The 19,879-nt window shown below is 45.7% G+C and overlaps 1 long non-coding RNA gene across 6 annotated transcripts; it reads left to right on the forward strand.

Annotated features, from left to right (window-relative positions):
- The first annotated feature begins 325 nt into the window (after positions 1–325).
- On the forward strand, positions 326–5,717 carry LOC124679387. Of its 6 annotated transcripts, none has more exons than XR_006994963.1 (10): positions 326–365; positions 451–567; positions 1,297–1,509; positions 1,634–1,701; positions 1,798–1,886; positions 1,980–2,095; positions 2,266–2,368; positions 2,947–3,060; positions 3,177–3,280; positions 4,723–5,717. It is a non-coding gene; the product is annotated as an uncharacterized LOC124679387 (long non-coding RNA). The 6 variants fall into 6 exon arrangements; XR_006994962.1 differs by having other exon boundaries at positions 462–567; XR_006994966.1 differs by lacking the exon at positions 326–365 and having other exon boundaries at positions 378–567; positions 1,610–1,701.
- Positions 5,718–19,879: the final 14,162 nt, after the last annotated feature.

Here is a 19,879-nt window from a genome sequence, read left to right on the forward strand (position 1 = left end):
AGTTTGTTTGCTCTGACCCTTCCTTGATTATCCTGCTATTTCTGAGAAATGTTTTAGCTATTGTCACTGATGCTTGCTTTGACGGACTTGCATGCTAGGATCTGCTATTGATTTAAATGTTGGGATTAACAATATTTTTGGATGCATTAGTTTGTGATTAGGCACGATCCTGGATGTACTAAATTATCAAATTATATTTGACTTAAAGATTGGATGTGTACAGGCGTTGTTGAATGTATGTGATCTAAATCGAAATCCATGTATGCAGGCTGGTTAACTTATTGCCATTTTTGCCATTCCCTTTATTAGGTACCGCGGATATGATGGATATGATTTCCAGAGGACACAAATTGTTTATGGTTTAGGTGATTCTGTGATTTACTCTATGATGCTTATTGTTGGCACGAGACAATTTTTCTTGATTGATATAGGCGGTGTTGAGTGCTTTAGGTTTTATGCAGTGAGCAGTTGGATGCTAGAATTTGAATTTGGTTTTGTCATGACCTGGCTGGAGCTTAGGGAGTCGAGTTTACTCCAGCGACAAAACAAGGGCTAAGATAGCTCAAGGTAAATCAACTCAAAAGTTTTATTACCTCTATATGTGTTCTAGCTGCATGATGCTAATACATAAGATTTAAGATCTTCCAGTATTCCGCCGATGCAAAAAAGTTTTGGTGCCTCTATATGCGTTCCAGTTGCATAATACTAATACATGATATTTAAGATCTTTGCTGGTATAGAGAGAAATAAATTATTTTCAGGATATTAAAGGCTGGCTTATTTTCTTTCTTTCTCCTAATTACTGCAAGTTTTGACGATGCTTTAGTTTGGGCACAACCATACAAATTTGGGTGCCATTGTTCAACTGCACCTCTGTTTTGGTGATATTTTTTTGGTTTATTCAGCGTTGTAAAAAAGGGTTTAGCTAATGGAAACAAATCACGCTGTAGATATCCTTGATTTTATTTGCTTATGACTGAACCTGGGTATATGTCCTTGATTTTATTTACTTCTCGAGACAATATTATTTAAATTTAGTATAGACTATTCTTGGAGTGGCAAGACTTGTGTGCCTAATGCCAGAGAGGACATGAGAGGATATTCTACGTTTGTTGTGTAAAGTATAATGTAAACATATTAAAGGAATGAGCACCATTGGGGTAAATCTCCCTTGAGCTACTTCCTTAAACTAAGATAACAAAAGTGTTCTCTTCATTATTTTTTAGTCTCCTGCAATATTTCTGAAATTATTGCTCTGATAATTGAGGCACATGTCACCACTCTTAATTAATATAGGTTGCATATGCATGGTACAATGGTAACAGACATGTACAACAAGGTTTGGACCTCCCAACAAGGCCTGCTCATACAGTATACATGGAGCTGCATTGGGCACTGCAGGATGCAGGGGATCAACCACTATAGGTCCGACATCGAGCCCTCTCCTCCGTTGACCTTGGGTCGTCACCAGCGCAGGCCGCCGCTCGGGCCACATGTTCCTTAAACAAGGTACCTCCCCAAATCCCAATCCATATTTTTTTTCCCATGGTTCCGTGCTACGTGCAGCGGTTCGTGTTTTATTTGAGAGTATTTTGTTCCCTACGTGAAGCAATCATGCCATTGTTCTTCTCAGAACCGTAGATGGATACACTCATGTCAAGGGTTTGGGAGACTGATGCTGCAGCGCATGGAACAAAAGGGGTTGGGTCCTTGTGGTCATCACAAATTTTCTCTTTATTCCCCATATTTTATTTATTTCTGTTACTTATCACGTGACCGGTGCGTGCTGAATTTTAGGCCGCCGATGCGATGTGCTCAGCCGTGGTTTGTCAAGGTGGATGCGCGCAACACCGTGAAGAAGGCGACTCTACGTTCCTGTGGTAATGGTAGTGCTCCCTCCCCTTCCAACAAATGTTGATTTCCATAGCACATACATTCCTTTCTTGTCATCCACTTGATTTTGCTCTCTGATTTTTCAGTTTGTATTTTTGAGGAAGAAGAAAATGTTCTAACTAATATTGGGTCAAACTCTTGCTGTTCAAGAAGGTTTTGGTTGGAACTTTTTGAATTTTAAGATATTTGTTTTTGTTCAGAGGTAACTACTATTGCAGCTACACCCCTCCATGTTTCATTCTTAAGATAAATTTGGTCCTTATTGTATATGTCTCTGAACATTCTTTTATTGATGTGTGTTTTGTATCGATACTGAAAGTTGTTGTCTAGGTATCTCCTAAGGATTTCACAATTTCTGTAATTATTTTGCAGGTTGACCAATGATTGTTTGGGACTATCACTTACCATGGTCCTGATTTTTGTGTTAGTTTTTCTTTGGAATCTGCGAAGTGGAAATCTATTGGAGCACTTGAAGGTAAATATACCATATTTCATTTCATTTATTACTGTAGTGTGTATGCCATTTTTATTAGATGACATTTCGATAGCCGGTCTCTGAATAATCATCATGTTATATAGTAGCAAACTCCATGCTATCCAGTGGTAAAGTAGTTCTCCCATGTTTATTGATCTATTCCATGCTGAGTTTTTATGAGTTACCCAATGCACTAAGTTTTATTGGTTTGCACAAAATAAGGTATCTTATGTAGATGTTGCTTTTGGGAAGTGGAGTTTTGCCTCCTAGGTAGCTTATGTAGATGTTGCTTTTGAGAAGTGGACTTTTGGCTCCTGGGTCTAGATTCTTATTCCGTTTGTATGCGCTACATAATTACAGTTTCTTGTTTTTATATAGAAGGGTATTATTTTATTTGGTCAAAATAAAAATAAATTAATTTGAGCTTTTCCATTGTGAAGTTTGGAAGTATACTGCTTTCATGAACTAGAAGAGCGCTACATAAATTTGGTTACTAAAGCAAATATCTCATTCTTATTTATATGTTAAAGGGAAGTCAGATGTGTGATTAATGGTGATGAGTTTATGTTTCTTCACAGGCTAACAAGAAAACCAGAAACATAGCTTATGATTTGATTATCGAAATTGGCCGTTCTTGTGAAGATGCTGAAAATGATGGGAGGGAGGCCAACCTGCACCAGTTCTTTGACATGGTACTTCTATGTCATTATGCATTTCAATTTTCCTATTTTTCTCCTGATCTCTCCCTCAGATCATCTTTGTTTTCCCATTCCTTGACCAAGCAGTGAGTTTACTGTTTCTGTTCCAGGTCTGAAACTATTAAAAGAGTTGTTCCAGATCTGAAACAACTAAAAGAGCTATATATGGTACCTATTTCTCCGACCAGTGCGGTTTCTGTTTCTGTTGTTCCAGGTATGGAACTATTAACATTGATGCCATTTATTTAACAGCTAACTCCATACACAGTACAAGTTTAGTTATGAGGTTTCAGTTTCAGCTTCAGGCTAAGAAGATCAACTTTTGTTCGTAAGATGTTAGCAACTCTAAACATGGAGAGTTGTCCATCGTGAATGTATCTGATTAAATTTAGGCATCTAGCTTGGGTCCATCTAAAAAAAGTAAACATATGCATTAGATTTCAGTGTGCTTTCCGGTACATATGGTCAATTACAGAGTTAAACATTTAATGTGCTAGGACTAGGTGGTTAACCATCTCTCTTACTTAGCTACCTGAGATTGGGTTGATCGCTGCTGTTTATTTACTAACTAATAGACTATAAAAGAATGGTATTAATTTTTTCCAGTACATTATGATGCTAATAACAGAGTACCGTTTATACATTTCTTGGATGATGCTTGCATTAAAAAAATGCATGTGCATCCAGGAGTTCATTTCTTGGATGATGTTTGTGTTGAATACCACGTCACTCCACAAGAGCCTGAAGGCGTGCTGATTGTTTGCTTTTTCTGTTTGAGAACAGCTAGGCGTTACTAATTTTGGCTGATGAATCACTCCCTCATCTACTAAAAAATTCCTGGCTGTTTTGAGATAATCAAGACAGCCAAATTTCATGGACTTGATATGATAGAATCAAGTAGCAACAATCAGTATATTACTGTTGTTCTATGAAAACTGTTGTGCATTCCTGTACTACCTGTAGGGTTGTTCACAGCCTCTTCGGTTATGTCGTTTTGTCACTTTTGTCACACTATGTGTTATCAGGTTGGTTAGACTTATGTGTAATTTAGTGTTGGTTCCAGAATAATCATATTTATGACGCGGTCTCTACTATTCTCTATGAACCCTGTTGTTGTTGTAGTGCTAAATAAAGGTATGTATCTACACAGACCCTAAAGTATTAAAGAGTAATATAGTTTACTAGCTGTAAAAATAGACACCTCAAAATAATGTAACGAAAATTACCAGGATGGTTCTCCATAAGGAAGTCCTTTCCATTTGACTAGATATTTTGGCACCACATCATTACCATCGACTTTGGTAGCGCTATCAGCAAATACGCGCTCAACCTGGAGATTGGTATTTCAGAATGGGTACAAATCAATACAACTTTGGAAGACACGTACTAATGGTCTAATATTGGAATTAAAGGCATACCTGGCTATATTTCCTAATAAGGTTTCCTTGCCTATATTGCCTAATAAGGTTTCCTTGCCTACATCATGCACCCAACCTGTAGATGAAGAAATTGGCAGAAGGCATGAATCTGATAGGAAATACTATATTATTATTCAAAATATCATGATAAAATATTATTTTCCTAAGCATGCATACACATTTCTTCTGTACCCTTCAAAATTAGTTTCTGGTAATTGTTTATTTTCTGGATACACAGGTGCAGCTGACAATTGGCCGGCTGTAGCCCCTCATCCACACAATGCAAATAGCAACAATAAGTGAAGACTCGCAGTTGCAATCTCACTAGAACATTGAGACGAAAAGGAAGAAAAGGAAAATTGTCGAATTATCGTGAGATTCCAGGCTTCAATCAGAACAGAGGCCGGAGCTGCATGGAGACCAGCGGAGGTTGATGAAGAGGTCAGGGATGAGGGCGCCAGCCTATTGGAATTGTTGGAGAAAGACCCCATACCTGCAGCTGAATGCTATGGAGGTTGCGTTGTCCGCCTAGGGTCCATGAGACAGCTGTTTGTTCGCCAACCATGGCTGCTTCAACTTTCATCGACCATGTCATGCTTGGAGAGCTGCAAGAAAAGGGGCCCAACGGAGGGGCGTGCTGCCGGCGCGAGCTAACTGGATGCAGTGCCGGGGAGTGGAAATTGTATAGGGCAGGCGGACATCGATGGAGAGGAGGCAGCCCCTGAGGCGAGAGGCAGGGATGCAGGTGTGTGAGCGGCCGGTCGTCATGGGTGGGGAGAAAGGGGAATGGGAGGATGAGAGATCGAGACAGAGTGGAGTGGGTGGGTGTTGAAGCAGCACAACACAAACTGAGGTTGTCTCGTGTCTCGAAGCCGTCCAAGCAACTGGAGAATAGAGTATGGGATGCATCCAAAATTCCAAATCAAGATTGATTGCAAGAATCTGGTCACGACACTCAAAGTCGGAAGTGGCATTTGACACCTCAAGGTGTTATTTATCATGATATTTGACCGTTTGTTTCGTTAAACTTTATTTCAGTAAAAAAATTGTTTTGCCCAAGTGGCATGTCCTTGTGGCTTATGGTGCTAGGAAGACTGATCCATGTTCGTGTGGTGTGATGGTGGGCACTGAGTTAGCTGTACCTGTGTAATAGAATAGATCTGTTCCTGGTCAACAAGAAAAACAATTAGCTGGCTTAAATATGTGCCCTGAGAAATAGAGCTAGCTTACATATGCCCTGTTAGGATAATTTTCTGATTTGAACTAAATCTATTAGTACTGTATTTACGTGTACATATATACGAATTTCACGGGATCGTGCGCCAAGGCGCACATCTAAATCTAGTACAATCAAAGTAGCAGGGTTCAAAAACAATGGTAAGCATGCTATATTTTCCATGAAAGGGGACCCGCTAACAAGGAAGCTCTCGGGACAACATAATGTAACAATGGTAAGCAAACAAGCATGGTAACAACCTTCATTTAATATCCAAACACTGTGGGCACAAATATTGACCATAAGATAGTACTAATTTTATGTGTATGTTGCCATGTACAAGTGCATAGTTAGTACAAGGAGGAGTTGTACATATCGTAGAACCAATCATCGTATCAACTACCGCACTTATATGTGGATGACTTGGCTTAGAAGAACGCATACATAGGTATTCGACGAAATAACGGGCACTAGAAATCTTAGGAACACACTGTACGCTTACAGATCGAAGCAAGAACTAAGTAAAACAATTGTACAGATTGAAGCAAGACCTAAGTAAATCTACTCTACTCTTATAGATCAAAGCAAGACCTTACATATCACAACATAAACTTAGCAAAATTACACTAAAAGTTCAGATCGAAGCAACAAACTAAGGTAAACTACTTTAGATCTTACATATCGAAGAAGCAACAAGTAAACTAAGACCCTCTTGAGACAAGGTGTGAAGACTGTTGATAATTATTTCATGGAGATGGAGATGCTTATGCAGCGTGGCCGTGTTCGTGAATCGCTTCAGATGGTAATGCAACGTTTTCTAAATGGTTTGAAGTATGATATCAAAGGCATTGTTCGTCATCACAGTTACACTGCTATGAATGAGTTGCTACATCATGCAAGAGAAGCTGAAGCACACTTAGCTGAAGAAGCACAAATCAAAGGTTGTGCTGCGGGAGCTGGGTGCTACACGGCTAGGGCGCCCCCACCTACGGTGTCGGCGCCATCGTCGCGCTCCGCACATTTTCCTACTTCGTCTAGCAAGCCGGTCTCCAATGTGTCCAGCACAAAGAAGCCCGAACCTGCTGCAAGTACAAGTGGTTCTAGCATGTCTACTGCGCGCAACCGCGATATGAATTGCCATACATGTGGTGGAAAGGGTCACTTCAAGAGAGATTGTCCAAACCGCAAAGTCATGTTCGTTAATGACAATGATGAGTATGAGACTGGAGATGATGCTGATCCATATGCTCCAGAAGATGATGATTATGACAGTGATGGTGTAGATGCTTTTCCGTCTGAAGCTCGCACTATTGTTGTGTCACAGCGTGCTCTTAATGTGCAGCCAAGTGCATCTACTCAGCGCTGCAATTTGTTCCAAACAAAGGCACTAGTTGGTCCTGATAAAGCTTGCAAGGTCATTATTGATGGCGGGAGTTGTCGCAATCTAGCAAGCAAGGAGTTGTGTGCCAAGCTAAATCTGAAGTATCTACCGCACCTGCATTCATACTATATTCAGTGGTTGAGTGATAATGGTGAGATGAAGGTAAACCACATGGTGTGTGTTGATTTTGAGATTGGGTCGTATAAGGATTCCATTGATTTTGATGTGGTTCCTATGACGGTGTGTCACCTACTATTGGGTCGGCCATGGCTCTATGACCGTTCTGTGCAACACAATGGCCGCACCAATACATATCACTTGGAGTTCAAGGGCAAGAAAGTTGTGGTGACCCTGCAAACCACTTTATGTTGTAGTATGCCAGTCGTTGACATAACATGTGCGAAGTACCAATCCGCAAAAAAATTACATCCCTCAGAGTAGTACAACAGAAACATAGCTGGTCCATAACTCATTCACATATTATTACAAACCATCTATATACATCATCTCGGAGCTCCTCCTGGGTCCATAGAGGTTTACTCCTTGGTTCGAGGTGAACCCTACTTAACTTACAATATAGATGTCTAAGCAGGTTAAACATTATTCCCCTCGAGCAGCTAAATGCTAAAGAGTTCGTGCTGCTCGATTACTACTACTACTATCGTTGTTCACATTTGTTCTCCTTCTGGAACCTCCCCGGTTCCGTAGACAATAAGGTAGTCGACCCCTGAAAGTGCATGGAGCCTGATGTCTACGGGAGCTTCTATTCTTGTAGATAGTGTTGGGCCTCCAAGAGCAGAGGTTTGTAGAACAGCAGCAAGTTTCCCTTAAGTGGATCACCCAAGGTTTATCGAACTCAGGGAGGAAGAGGTCAAAGATATCCCTCTCATGCAACCCCGCAACCACAAAGCAAGAAGTCTCTTGTGTCCCCAACACACCTAATAGGTGCACTAGTTCGGCGAAGAGATAGTGAAATACAGGTGGTATGAATGAATATGCACTACTAGGAAAAGGGCTACCGCCGGCGAACCAAAATTGCCCATTGCCGGCGCACCACGAGCCCGCCGGTGCGAACGCGCCGGTGATAAATGGTCACTGCCGGCGCACCAGGCAGTGCGCCGGCGATAGATGGATACTGCCGGCGCTCCTTCGACGCTTCGCCGGCAAAGAACAATTTTCACCGGCGCACGGCAGTAGTGAGTCCAGCACTGGCGAATTCAACGTGCGCCGGCAGTAGGCCATTTAGGTGCGCCGGCAATAAAATCGAAAATTCTTTTTTCAGCTTTTTTCCAGCATATTACAATACATATTTGACAGACAGCAGTATATATTTACAACGCAGTTCATATTTATACAGTATTACATGTAATATGAGAAGCACATAGAGAGCCAAGTTTCATTTCGGTATCAGTACACAAATACGCAAGTCTCGTTTCGGAATGTTGATTCATACAACATATGTGCATATGCAACACCGAACGACGAAGTTTCACAAAGTTAGAAGTCTTGGTACATAGTCGTCACAAGTATCGTCATACACCTCACAATGTAGGTCCTAACCTAAACTACAATCACATAGAACATGACCAACATGGTCATGATGACCATCATCACGAAGGCCATGGTCTTCATCCGGTTCCTCCTCATGTCCCTCATCTCTCCCGCTAGATAACGGGCGTATCTTCCTTCCGCCTCCACCCTAGTGGGGTATCCCTTGTAGCTGTTGCCGCCGAAACGGTGCACCTGTCTCCGACAGTCCTCCCGACCGTCGTAGACTCCAGGAACCCTCCCCTTGTACACGACATATGTCGTCGGCATCTCCATTCACAAGACAAGTAAAACGTTAGTACCAATGCAATGAACAAGTGCCAACTCAAATAAGAGACAAGTAGTATGAACTAAATAGCATGTGCCTCATACTTTGTTGGTCGAAATAAATAATAACATACAGGGATGGGGTCGGTGAGGCTAGGTAGGATGCACAATAGATTGATATTTGTGGCCATCACACCAAGCCTCACCGGCCCCACCCCGGAGTGTACAAGTGACCGAACATTTTAATCATCGGCCAATGCAATTAAGAAGTGCGAACTCAAATAGAAGACAAGTAGTACGAATTAAATAGCGTGCCTCATACTTTGTCGGTCGAAACAAATATTAACATCCAGGGATGGAGTCGATGAGGCTAGGTAGGATGCACAATAGATTGATACTTGTGGCCGTCGCACCAAGGCTCACTGGCTCCACCCCCGAGTGTACGATTGACCGAACATTCTAATCATCGGCGAACTCCAAATACGAGGAAAGTAGTGGTCGAGTAAATGCAAATAATTATTAAGCTATGTACGCCATAATCTTGAAATATATAGCAAAGTAAATGAAACTACGTACACATGTTCACATGCACATTCATACAACTAAATAAAAGCAACTAGTCGATTCTATGGGAATATATAGCAATTATTACAAGTACGGAAGTTCAAGGACATATCGTTCAAGCTTTAGCAAGTGTTCCCGTCGTAGGATCAGGTTGTACGCCTAGGGGGAATGGACGGCAGCCCTCAAGCGAGTTGAACGGCCTCTCATCACGCGACATCTCCAAGCGGAGTTCTATCTCGTCATTAGGTGGTAGACCATAGCCGTAGAAGAACTCGCCGGACCTATTGGTGACATCCTCGCAGGATTATCGTGCAAATGAACTGCCGGATGCGACCCCGCTTCTTTCTAATCTCTCTATCGTGGACATCCGCCATGTTTGCAAACCTGTTTCCGAGATTATCCGGCAGCAACATGTCATCCGCGTACTTTATGTACTCCTGCATCCGAAGGATGGCGTACCACGCGTCCATCCCATTGTCGGGCGTCGATCGCCCGAGGCAGGGGAAGTTGGTTGTGTGGGTTAAGACCAAGCCTCCTCGGGATTTCCTCTCTACTTTGAGGGGGCTCGCCTTGTTGGCGAAGCCGGTGAGAGCATCATTGAGAAGGGCCCCGATGTGGGAGTAGTCTTTCTTGCGGTCCCTACCCGAGTCGAGATAGACCGCATGCGAGTGTTGCGGGTGCACGACGATGAGGGTGCGTAACTTGTCTCTCGCGGAAAACACACGGATTAACCTTTGGAAATGCAAATGGAGATATAGGATAGAATGGTGATGGGGGACTAGCGAGTGATTACTTACTCGGGGAAGTAAGGGATGAGAATGGCGCCCTTCTTAATGTTCGCCAGCATGAAATCCTCGACCTGCTCGGGTGGCAATCGCGCGATCCCTGTGGTTGCGGATGATGCTCTCCCGCATATAGAAGGGGTCCATTATGGCGATGGTTGGCGTCCCTCCTTAACAATCTGGCGGACAAGCTAAGAGCAACTAGGCGAACCACACTAAAGTGGAGCGCTTGCATGTGATAGATGCTGAAGATGTCGTTGAACCGGATGAAGCACAAGTCCGCGGGGTACTTCTCGACGAAGTTCATGCCGCTTGGCACCTTCGCCACGAAGAGAGGGTAACCAGGATCTTTTGATTTGAGAAGAAGGTTCTCCAAATGCAAGACAGGCCTCATGCAAGCTCCTCATATCCGGGGTGAGTTTCTTCACAACATGCTCCGGCAGCATCGGTTGACCCAAGTGATGCGTAGGTCGCCAATTGTTTGGCAACTTGTCAAGGAGTGGGACCTTGTCCTTGGATTTGGCCGCCGCCGCCTTGTCTTGGGCGTCCTTCTTATTTGCCCTCTTCCTCTTCTTGGGTTGTAGTGCTGGACCATCCATCGCCGTAGTGGCCGTAGCACGGAGTGTGTTTGGGCTCAACATATTTTTGACGGTGGCGGTGGCGACCTCCTTAGGATTTTCCTCCTCATCAGCCGTTTCTTGAGAATCGAACAGCCTTCTTGGAGCACACATATTTCAAGCCCGGCGCATCCTCATGGACAACTTGTGAAGACGTAGGAATATCCCATTGGAAGTTGTCACGTTCATATTCCTCGGCCTCTCGGCGCAGCCGGCCGTTGTGGTGGGGCGCCGACCTCTCGGCGCAGCTCGGGCCGTTGTGGTGGGGCGCCGACCTCCGGCGCAGCCTGGCCGTTCGGTGGGGGCGATGACCACGGCGCCGCTCGGCCTGTCGTGGAGGGACGCCGACATGTGGCGCCGCAAGGTGCTTGTCTTTGCTTGCCGTCGACCTCGAGTAGGTGTTGATCCGAATTAGGGTCTTCGGCCATAGCAAGTAACCAACCCTTCGAGTGAGGCCAGATTCAACGGGCTATCGTCATCGGCACCATGCGGTTGATTAGGAGGAAACAAATCCTCATAGCCCGGTAACGCCCGATCCACTTCAACCCGGTAAACGTCATCCGCCATATCTCGTGTGTGCCACTTCTTATCCAGGGGCCGAATGATGGACCCCTCGCGACGTCTTTGAGTTCGTCGTTTACTCTCATCAAGAAGGTGCATGGCGTCGAGAGCGCCCGCGAGAACATGTGTATGGCGTTAGAGAGAGGGCAAGGATGACGAAACTAATATATTAACTTGATGTACACATTAGTTAATTACCGTGAGGGCGTTGAGCTCTGGCTAATGTCGACGGGCCAGCACATGCGGCGGCGGGCGTGCAAGTGACGGAGGGGCTGCTACCCGGCATCGACGGTGAATCCCTAGCACCAGCGACATTGCCGCCGGCCGGAGGAGTCTCCATTATAACATTGTCATTGCCGGTGGACGGCGGCACCATCGAGTTGCTGCCGTCGAAGCTAACCACTTGCATTTTCGGGGGGGGGCCTTGTTTGCCACCCTCATACCACGCGTGTAGAGCGTCGAAATCTGCTTGGACCGAAGCGGCGACTTCAGCTTTGACTTCAGGTACGAGCGTAGCTTTGAGTTGCGGTACCAGTTGCGGTACCAAACCAGCTTGGACTTGGGCTAGGATTGAGTCCCTCATTTCCTCCGCCTCCCGCCGCTTCCTCTCACTCGCGCGCATTTTTATCGGCCACGTACGACAAGCCGTAGTGACCATGCTTGTAGCCTCGTACCGGCGCCAGCCACACGGCCTCTATGCGGCCTTCTCGTCGGTGAATGCTCATTAACGATGTTTAGCGCCCGTACGAGAGGCTTGTCCCGAGCTACCCCGCCCGTCGACGCCCGGGAGGAGGAGCCTTCATCACATTGAGAAAGTCTTTGTCTTTCTTCTTCCTCGCGGAAGAAACGCGAACCATTTAGAAATGTTGCTACTATTATATGAACGATACTTGATCTAATTAAACCGGTAAATTGCTTACCAGCTTTTTTCTCCAACGCCAGGACCTTCCGGTCGTTCGTGAACCAAATTATGTCGGCTACGACCTTCGGGTCCGTGACAAGTTCCCCGGTTAGTTTCTTCTTATGGTACCGGGACCTGATGAATCTTCTTTCAAGCGGGTCCTTGTACTTGAGCCAGGGATTCTCAATGCCGGCATTTACATACGCCTCGTCCTCCTTCGCCCAATAGGGCTCCTTTCCCTCGTACCCACGGCTCCCAAGGTTGTGGTTGCCGATGTTAAGCTCCCGCATTTCCTTCCCCCACAACTTGCGATTCTTGGTTGCTTGTAGCTCTTCATTGGCCACAAAAGCATCAAAGTCCGCCCGGGTGACATGCGGAAAGGCGGAGTGGACCTCTTCGAAACCTTTGCCCTCAGCAATCAGCTTCCGCACCATGTACTTATAGCTGCCGAGGTGTTTGGTGAACTTCGGGAGGGCTTGTGAGTTCACAATGTTGTTGGTTTGATGACCGGAGGCGTAGTCGCCTAGGAACTTGTATCGTGCGTGCAACCTCGCAATGAGCCGGGCTCGCAAAGGCGCTTTGCTCTCAGCTCGGAGGTCCGTCTCGTTGAGATTGACGACCTCTCGGAGGATACATGCCGCTTGGTTGCCGTACCCCTTAGCAACATCCTTAGGCTCCACCGGCAAACCACCGGCGGGGTCCACCTCTTTGATCGTGTCTCTCGCCGGTGCCGACCGTGTTTTGGCGCCTTGCCTTCCGCGGCCTCTTGGCTCCACTTGTCCCGGTGCCACTACTCCCGGCGGCGCCGCTAGGATCGTCGCCGCTTGTCTCGCCGCCACCCCGGCGGCGCCGGTTGCCTCATCGCCGCTAGGCTCGTAGGTACTACCCCCGGCGGCGGCGCTTGCCTCGTTGCCGCTCGGCTCGCCTGGCACTACCCCCGGCCGGCATCCTCCATCTCATGGTCCTCGTCGCCGCCAACACCGGCGGCCTCGGCATCCTCCTCCGTCCTAAAGAAGTGCCTATTGTAGTGCTCCTCTAACTCTTCTTGAGACGACATGGTGGCTTGCACTAATAGAAGATGAAAAAGAGTTAGAATTCACGGAAAAATTCGGCATGACCTTTGCTAAAAATTGGTCATGCCGAGTGCTAGAATTGCCGGAACGGAAATGAATCGACATTCCGGCACTCAATAGCAACTCAATCCCCGTGTAACGTAAATGCAATTCACATATATATAGCCATGAACACCATAACCATCACCATAAACGAGAGACAATATAACTTGACCATTACAGTAGGGGAGCAAGCTTCATTTTCATTTTTATTTCACAATAACCATCGTAATAGCACTACAAGTAGCATTACAGTAGCACTTAGCATTACAAGACATGAATGTAAATCAAATTCTCACACTCGACAACAACAGAATTTCATCATGCTACTCTCTGGCTACATAATTAAAACAAGTGCTCCGCATTTTATCACCATAACCATTTTACATCAACACCATGCTAGCCCCGCATTTTACAAACAGAGCTTGTACCCACTTATAATTTTACATTTTACATTTTACAAACAGAGCTTGTACCCACTTATAATTTTATCATGCTAGCCCCGCATTTTACACCATAACCATTTTACATCAACACCATGCTACTCTCTGGCTACATAATTAAAACAAGTGCCAAACGGATAAGGAACATAGCACCGCTTTTCATTTGTGGATTATCGAAAGCTCCAACTATAAATCAACTAAATGAACCTGTCTTATAGACATTTTGATCCAAGCATTTTGAAGCAAGTAGCAATTTATGGCAAGGATCAAGAATGTGTAAACCAACATAAATCAACTAAATGCAATTTATCGTATCCGGTTCTACTTAATTCATAATGTCATAGCTATGATAAGTTTCATTGCCGTAGCATGCATTTCAAGTAGCATCCGGTTCTACTTAATTCATAAATTCAAGTAGCATGCATTTTATTTTCTTTTTTCAACAAAGACTTGTTCTTTTTATGAACTAAACCTACCGCTAGCACTTGTTCTTTTTAAATTAAGTAAACCTCATCGCTAGTGAACATCAAAATTCATTTGATAGCACTTACAAGTAGCACTTAGCATTTGATAGCACTTACAGTAGCATAAAGTAGCATAAAGTAGCTAGCTACTTCATTTGCATTTCATCTAAACCAACTAAACCAACATATATAAAGTTCATTTTCAACTTTATTGCTATATCATTTAAAGCTACTGCATCATTTTATTTCTAGTTGAAAAATTACAGAGAGCATTTCATATATATAGCATGAACCATTATTAAACCAGTAGAATAAATGCAGTAGCATTCTTTTCTCCTATGAACTTTATATGAATTGGCAAGTACTCATAACCAAAATGCTAGCATTTTTAAACCGGAGAACACCAACCAAGATGCTAGCATTTTCTCGGGCATTTTATAAATGGTTTGGTGAGCTAAACCTGCTCGCTTCTTTACCTAGCAAACCGGAGAATGCATTTAATCAAGAACTAACATACCGCTAGCATTCATTTTCCTTTTTCAAACCGGAGAACAAATTAACCTATGAATTTTTGCATATCACTAAATGAATTTTATATATCAACCAATTCTTGGCAGTAGGGATTTAAATGAAGAACCAACATACCGCCTAAGTGTCTAGTTTCTATTTTCATCATAAACCAAATTCTTGAGAACATGTTTAAGATTTAACTAAACCAATTTATCTAGCAAAACATACCGCCTAGTGTGTAATTCAACATACCGCCTAGTGTGTAACCAATTTTCATTTTCATTTAATGAAGAACCAACATACCGCCTAGTGTGTAATTCAACATCTTTATTTGCAACCCTAGTGTGGGTGAAACCCTAGCAATGACATGGCAGCCAGTGGCATTTTCTATGAACTAGTGGCCAACCAGGGCATCAAATTTGCTATGAACCGGAGCATCAAATTCAATTTGCTATGAGTAATACAAGAATCGGCGCAAGAATTCAACTACCGCAAGAACAAAAATAAGATGCTCCTAGTGGGATTGGGGGCGGAGGAGGAGAAGGAGAAATTACCCGACTAGCGAGGGGGTCGACAGCGGCGGGCTAGCGGCAGGTCCGGGCTCCCCGCTCCCCGCTCCTCCTCTCCGTAGCGGCGGGTAGCGGCAGGTCGATCCGGGGCTCCCCCGCTCCTGCTCCTCCTCTCCGTAGCGGCGGGCGAGCGGTGGATCCGGGCCTTCCACGCGGCGGCGTACGGGGCAGGTGGTGGGGGCCGGTGGAGGCTCCGGCGTGCAGCCGAGGAATCTTGGTGGCGCTCGAGATCGATGGTGGCGGCGACGCTCGAGATCGACGGTGGCGGCGCGGTTCGATCGACTGGGAATGGGGAGGGAGAAGAGAGGATCGCGCAGCGGTTAAGTCCCAGGTATAGCTGGGCTCACCTTATTGCCGGCGCACCACATGTTTGGTTCGCCGGGGACAACTTTACCCCCGGCGAACCAAACAGGTGGTGCGCCGGCAATAAGGTGAGCCCAGCTATACCTGGGACTTGTCCCCCAACCTCGGCTGGCCATTTCTTTTTATTATTTTCTTTATTTCTTTTCACTTTCTTTTTATTCTTTTATTTTTATTCTTTTCTTTATTTCTTTTCACTTTCTTTTATGTTTCTTTTCTTTTCCCACAAATCCTATACTATTTTATTTCCTTCTCTTTTCAAGATAATAACCAAGCAATATGAGTTATGCATTGCAAAAAATATGAGTTATATACATGCATGCATACAATATTGACGAACACAATATTAATTATTCATACATAAAATATTGGCCATGACCATATGAGTAGTTATGAATTACACAAAATATGAGTTATAGATTGCAAATAAAGTTTTACATCATCGATTGAGAAGAGTGTTTCGCTTTCTTCTTGCTTTTCTTGCTCGTCGTTGAATAATTTAGCCCCGTGTCGTGACTTCTTCTTTTGAAGGGTCGACCCGACCTCGGTAGCGTGGTCCTCGCTCGCTTCTTGTGGTGTATGTTGTCTCTTCGTCCTCGGATTCTTCCATCATTGGGTCTCCGACTTGTCCTTCGAAGTCTTCCTCGTTGGCGACTCCATCCATTCCGACGATGGTCCTCTTGCCTCTCCTCACGATAACACGGCTAGGCCTCGGATGGGTCGGTTATGAAGAAGCATTGGTGCACGTGTTCCGCCGTACCCATGGCTCATTCTCGCGCGGTGGCGTTCGTGGACTTTGATTTGTTGGCTTCGGGTAGAAACATGGTGGTGAAATACCGGTCTTCTTTCTCGACGCTCTTAGCCCATCCGATACGGAACATCGGCACTTTCTCCCCAGCCGTAGTTAAGCTCCTGCATTTCCTCGATTCTTCCGTAGTATCTAGTCTTTACGTCACCCGTCCGAGAATCCATCGTTACCCCCGAGTTCCGGTAAACACCGTTCTTGTCTTTTTCTTCCGTGTAGAATGTGTACCCGTTGATATCGTACGCTTGGTAAGTCATGATGTTGGGCGCGGGGCCATGTGACAAGGCCAATACTAGTTTATCCTTGTCGAATCCATTGGTGGGGGATTAGCATCAATGTGGTATTTGAACCAGCGCGCGAAAGAGGAGTTGTGCTCTCTGTATATTTCTGCTTCCGTCATCATCGGCTTGCCACCGTTCTCTATCATGGTTTTGTGCTCTTTCAACCAAGGATCGATCAAGTCAATGTGTTGTAGCGCTACTAAGTTGGCCCTGTCAAAGTCGGAAGTCCGACCGTACATGTGCACGTGCGCTTCCTTCCTTCCATTTTTGTGGCCTACTCCCTCGAACTCGCGGAGGTGCTTGTTTTGAGGCAAACCAACGTGGTCCTCGATGTCTAGATAATTCGTGCGTAAAGAGATGCACTCTTCGGTGAGCCAGCCTTGTACGATGCTTCCATCCGGATGTGACCTGTTACGAACGTATCCTTTAATGACCCCATTCATTCTTTCAAACGACATCATGTTGTGTAAGAATGCCGGCCCTAGACTGACGATATCATCCATGATATGGACCAACGGATGGACCATCACGTCAAAGAATGCAAAGTGGAAGTACATCTCCATCTCACATAGGATCACCACGATCTCTTCCTCGGAGCCTTGCGAGTTTCTTCACGCTTATCGACTTCCGAGTTATGACGTCGAAGAAGTTACAGCAGCCTACTAGCCGTTGCACGGACATGGTCATCCATTATACCTCGGATTGCAACCGGAAGAATCTGCGTCATCATCACATGACAGCTCATGAGACTTCATGCCGCTGAAGTTTCGTTTCTTGGGGTCCATGTATCTGCTTATTAGCCCGGAGTAACCGAAGGGCACTCTGACTCCTAGAAGGCAATTGAAAAATTGATCGACCTCGGCCGGACTAAAAGTGAAGCAGGAGGGGGGCAGTAATAGTCTGGCTGCTTAATCCTTTTGCGCTTCTGACCGCCGTCCGCCTCCTCCTCCGACTGTCCCTCTTGGGCCGGCGGGATCTGAAGCTCTTCCCTGATGCCCAAAACTTTCAGGTCGTGTCTTGCTTTCGGCCCATCTTTGGTCCGGTCCAGCATGTTGAGAAGAGTGCCAAGCAAGCTCTCGCACACGTTCTTTGTAATATGCATGACATCAAGGCAAGTGAGGTGTATCGAGAATTTTCCAAGACGGCAAGTCCCAAAACACGGACCTCCTTTTCCATACACCAATGAGCGGCGTCGTTTCCTTTTTCTTCTTCTTCTCTCCGTGCTTTTGACGAATCTTTCCTGGCGCAGCAGGCACTCCTTCCAACCTTTCAGCAATGTATCGATCTCTTCGCCGCTCTTCTTACGTGGAGGTCCTCGGGGTTCATTTGTACCATCGAACGTATCTCCACGCTTTCTCCACGGGTCGGCTCTTCCGTAGCCACCTTCGATGCCCCATGTAAACCGTTTTCGAAGAGCCGGGATCCTTACCAAGCTGCAAAAACATCGTCTCTTCCATGCACCCGACACATGCCTTGTGTCCATGGCACACCCGGCACGAAATGTAACCGTATCCGAGGTAGTCCCGCACCGTCGTGATCAACGCGGCTCTCAAAGGGAAATATTCTTCCGCGACGGCGTCCCATGTATCTACCCCTTCCTCCGCCCACAACGTTTCAAGCTCCTCCTTTAATAGTTCGAGATACATGTTGATATCGTTTCCCGGCTGTGTCGGCCCTTGAATTAGCATACTCATCTCGTATGTACTTCCTCTTCATGCACAGCCAGTGGCGGGAGGTTGTAGATCCATACAAACACGGGCCATGTGCTATGTGTGTCTGCTCCGGTTTCCGAACGGATTGAATCCGTCCGTGCTCGCACCCAACCCGATGTTTCGGGATCTGCCCCAAAACTTCCGAATTCATTGTCTAATGCTTTCCACCGGCTTGCATCCGAAGGGTGCGTCAGAGACCGGGTGCTCAATCCGCTCTTTATCATTCAACACCGCCTCCTTTCTTCTCGCGTGCCGCCGCATGAGCTTTGCTTCCTTGCGGTCCGCGTAGAACCGTTGAAGCCGGGGCGAGCGGGAAGTACCACACAACTTTCCGAGGAGCTTTCTTCTTCCCTTTCTTGTACCGTTCAGCTTCACACACAGGACATTTGGTCTTGTCCATGTGCTCCTTCCGATACATGATACGATCGTTGATGCAGGCGTGATACTTTTCGTGGGGTAAGTCGAGAGGGCACGTGATTCTCTTGGCCTCGGCTAGACTACCATGACACGTGTTCCCGGCAGAAGGAGATCTTTCACGTATTCCAGGATGTCGTCGACGCTTGTGTCCGTCCATCCGTGTTTCGCCTTCATCTGCAAGACATCGAGAGCTACTCTCAAGCGAGACTCCCCAACCCGCGACCTGAGTCGTACAACGGAGTATTCGAGTCTATCTCGAGTTGCTCAAGCTTTGATTTCCGCTTGGCGCCTTTCGTCTTTTCGAGAAGCAAATCTTGAAGATGAGGGTCCCGCACGACTGAAGCTAGCGGCACCTCTTCGTCGTCGTCAAGGTTATTGTCGTCGTCAAGGTTATTGTCGTCGTCAAGGTTATCGTCCCGTGCGACAAACTCTTCATCGTCATCAATATCATGATGCCCTCCTTCTTGCCGGCCATTTTTACCACCTGCCGCCGTCGCCCCATTGACCTCCGCGCCATCATCACTCATCCATTGAGTGTGTCCATGCATGAAACCATTAGTGAGCAGGTGCCCCCGCAATTTGCCCGAATACGGGTCAAACCATTTCCTCGTTTGCATCTCCGGCACGGACACAATACCTCCGTGCGGTTATTTTCATACATGTCGATGATCGCGTGTTTCGGATATCTCATCACGATGCTTTCACTCATCTCGATAACCATTATCGCCTCGCATGGTAAGATTACATAATTCATTAGAACCATGCATCCGTCGGTAGTTTTCACGGAAAATTTCGGCATGACCTTCCTACACGGTAGGACATAGGAGCGCCGTAAATGTGCCGAAACGGAAACTTAAAGAATCAACATTTCGGCGCAACGTTGGC

This window comes from Lolium rigidum, chromosome 7, assembly GCF_022539505.1.
Source record: "Lolium rigidum isolate FL_2022 chromosome 7, APGP_CSIRO_Lrig_0.1, whole genome shotgun sequence".
Classification (NCBI taxonomy): domain Eukaryota; kingdom Viridiplantae; phylum Streptophyta; class Magnoliopsida; order Poales; family Poaceae; genus Lolium; species Lolium rigidum.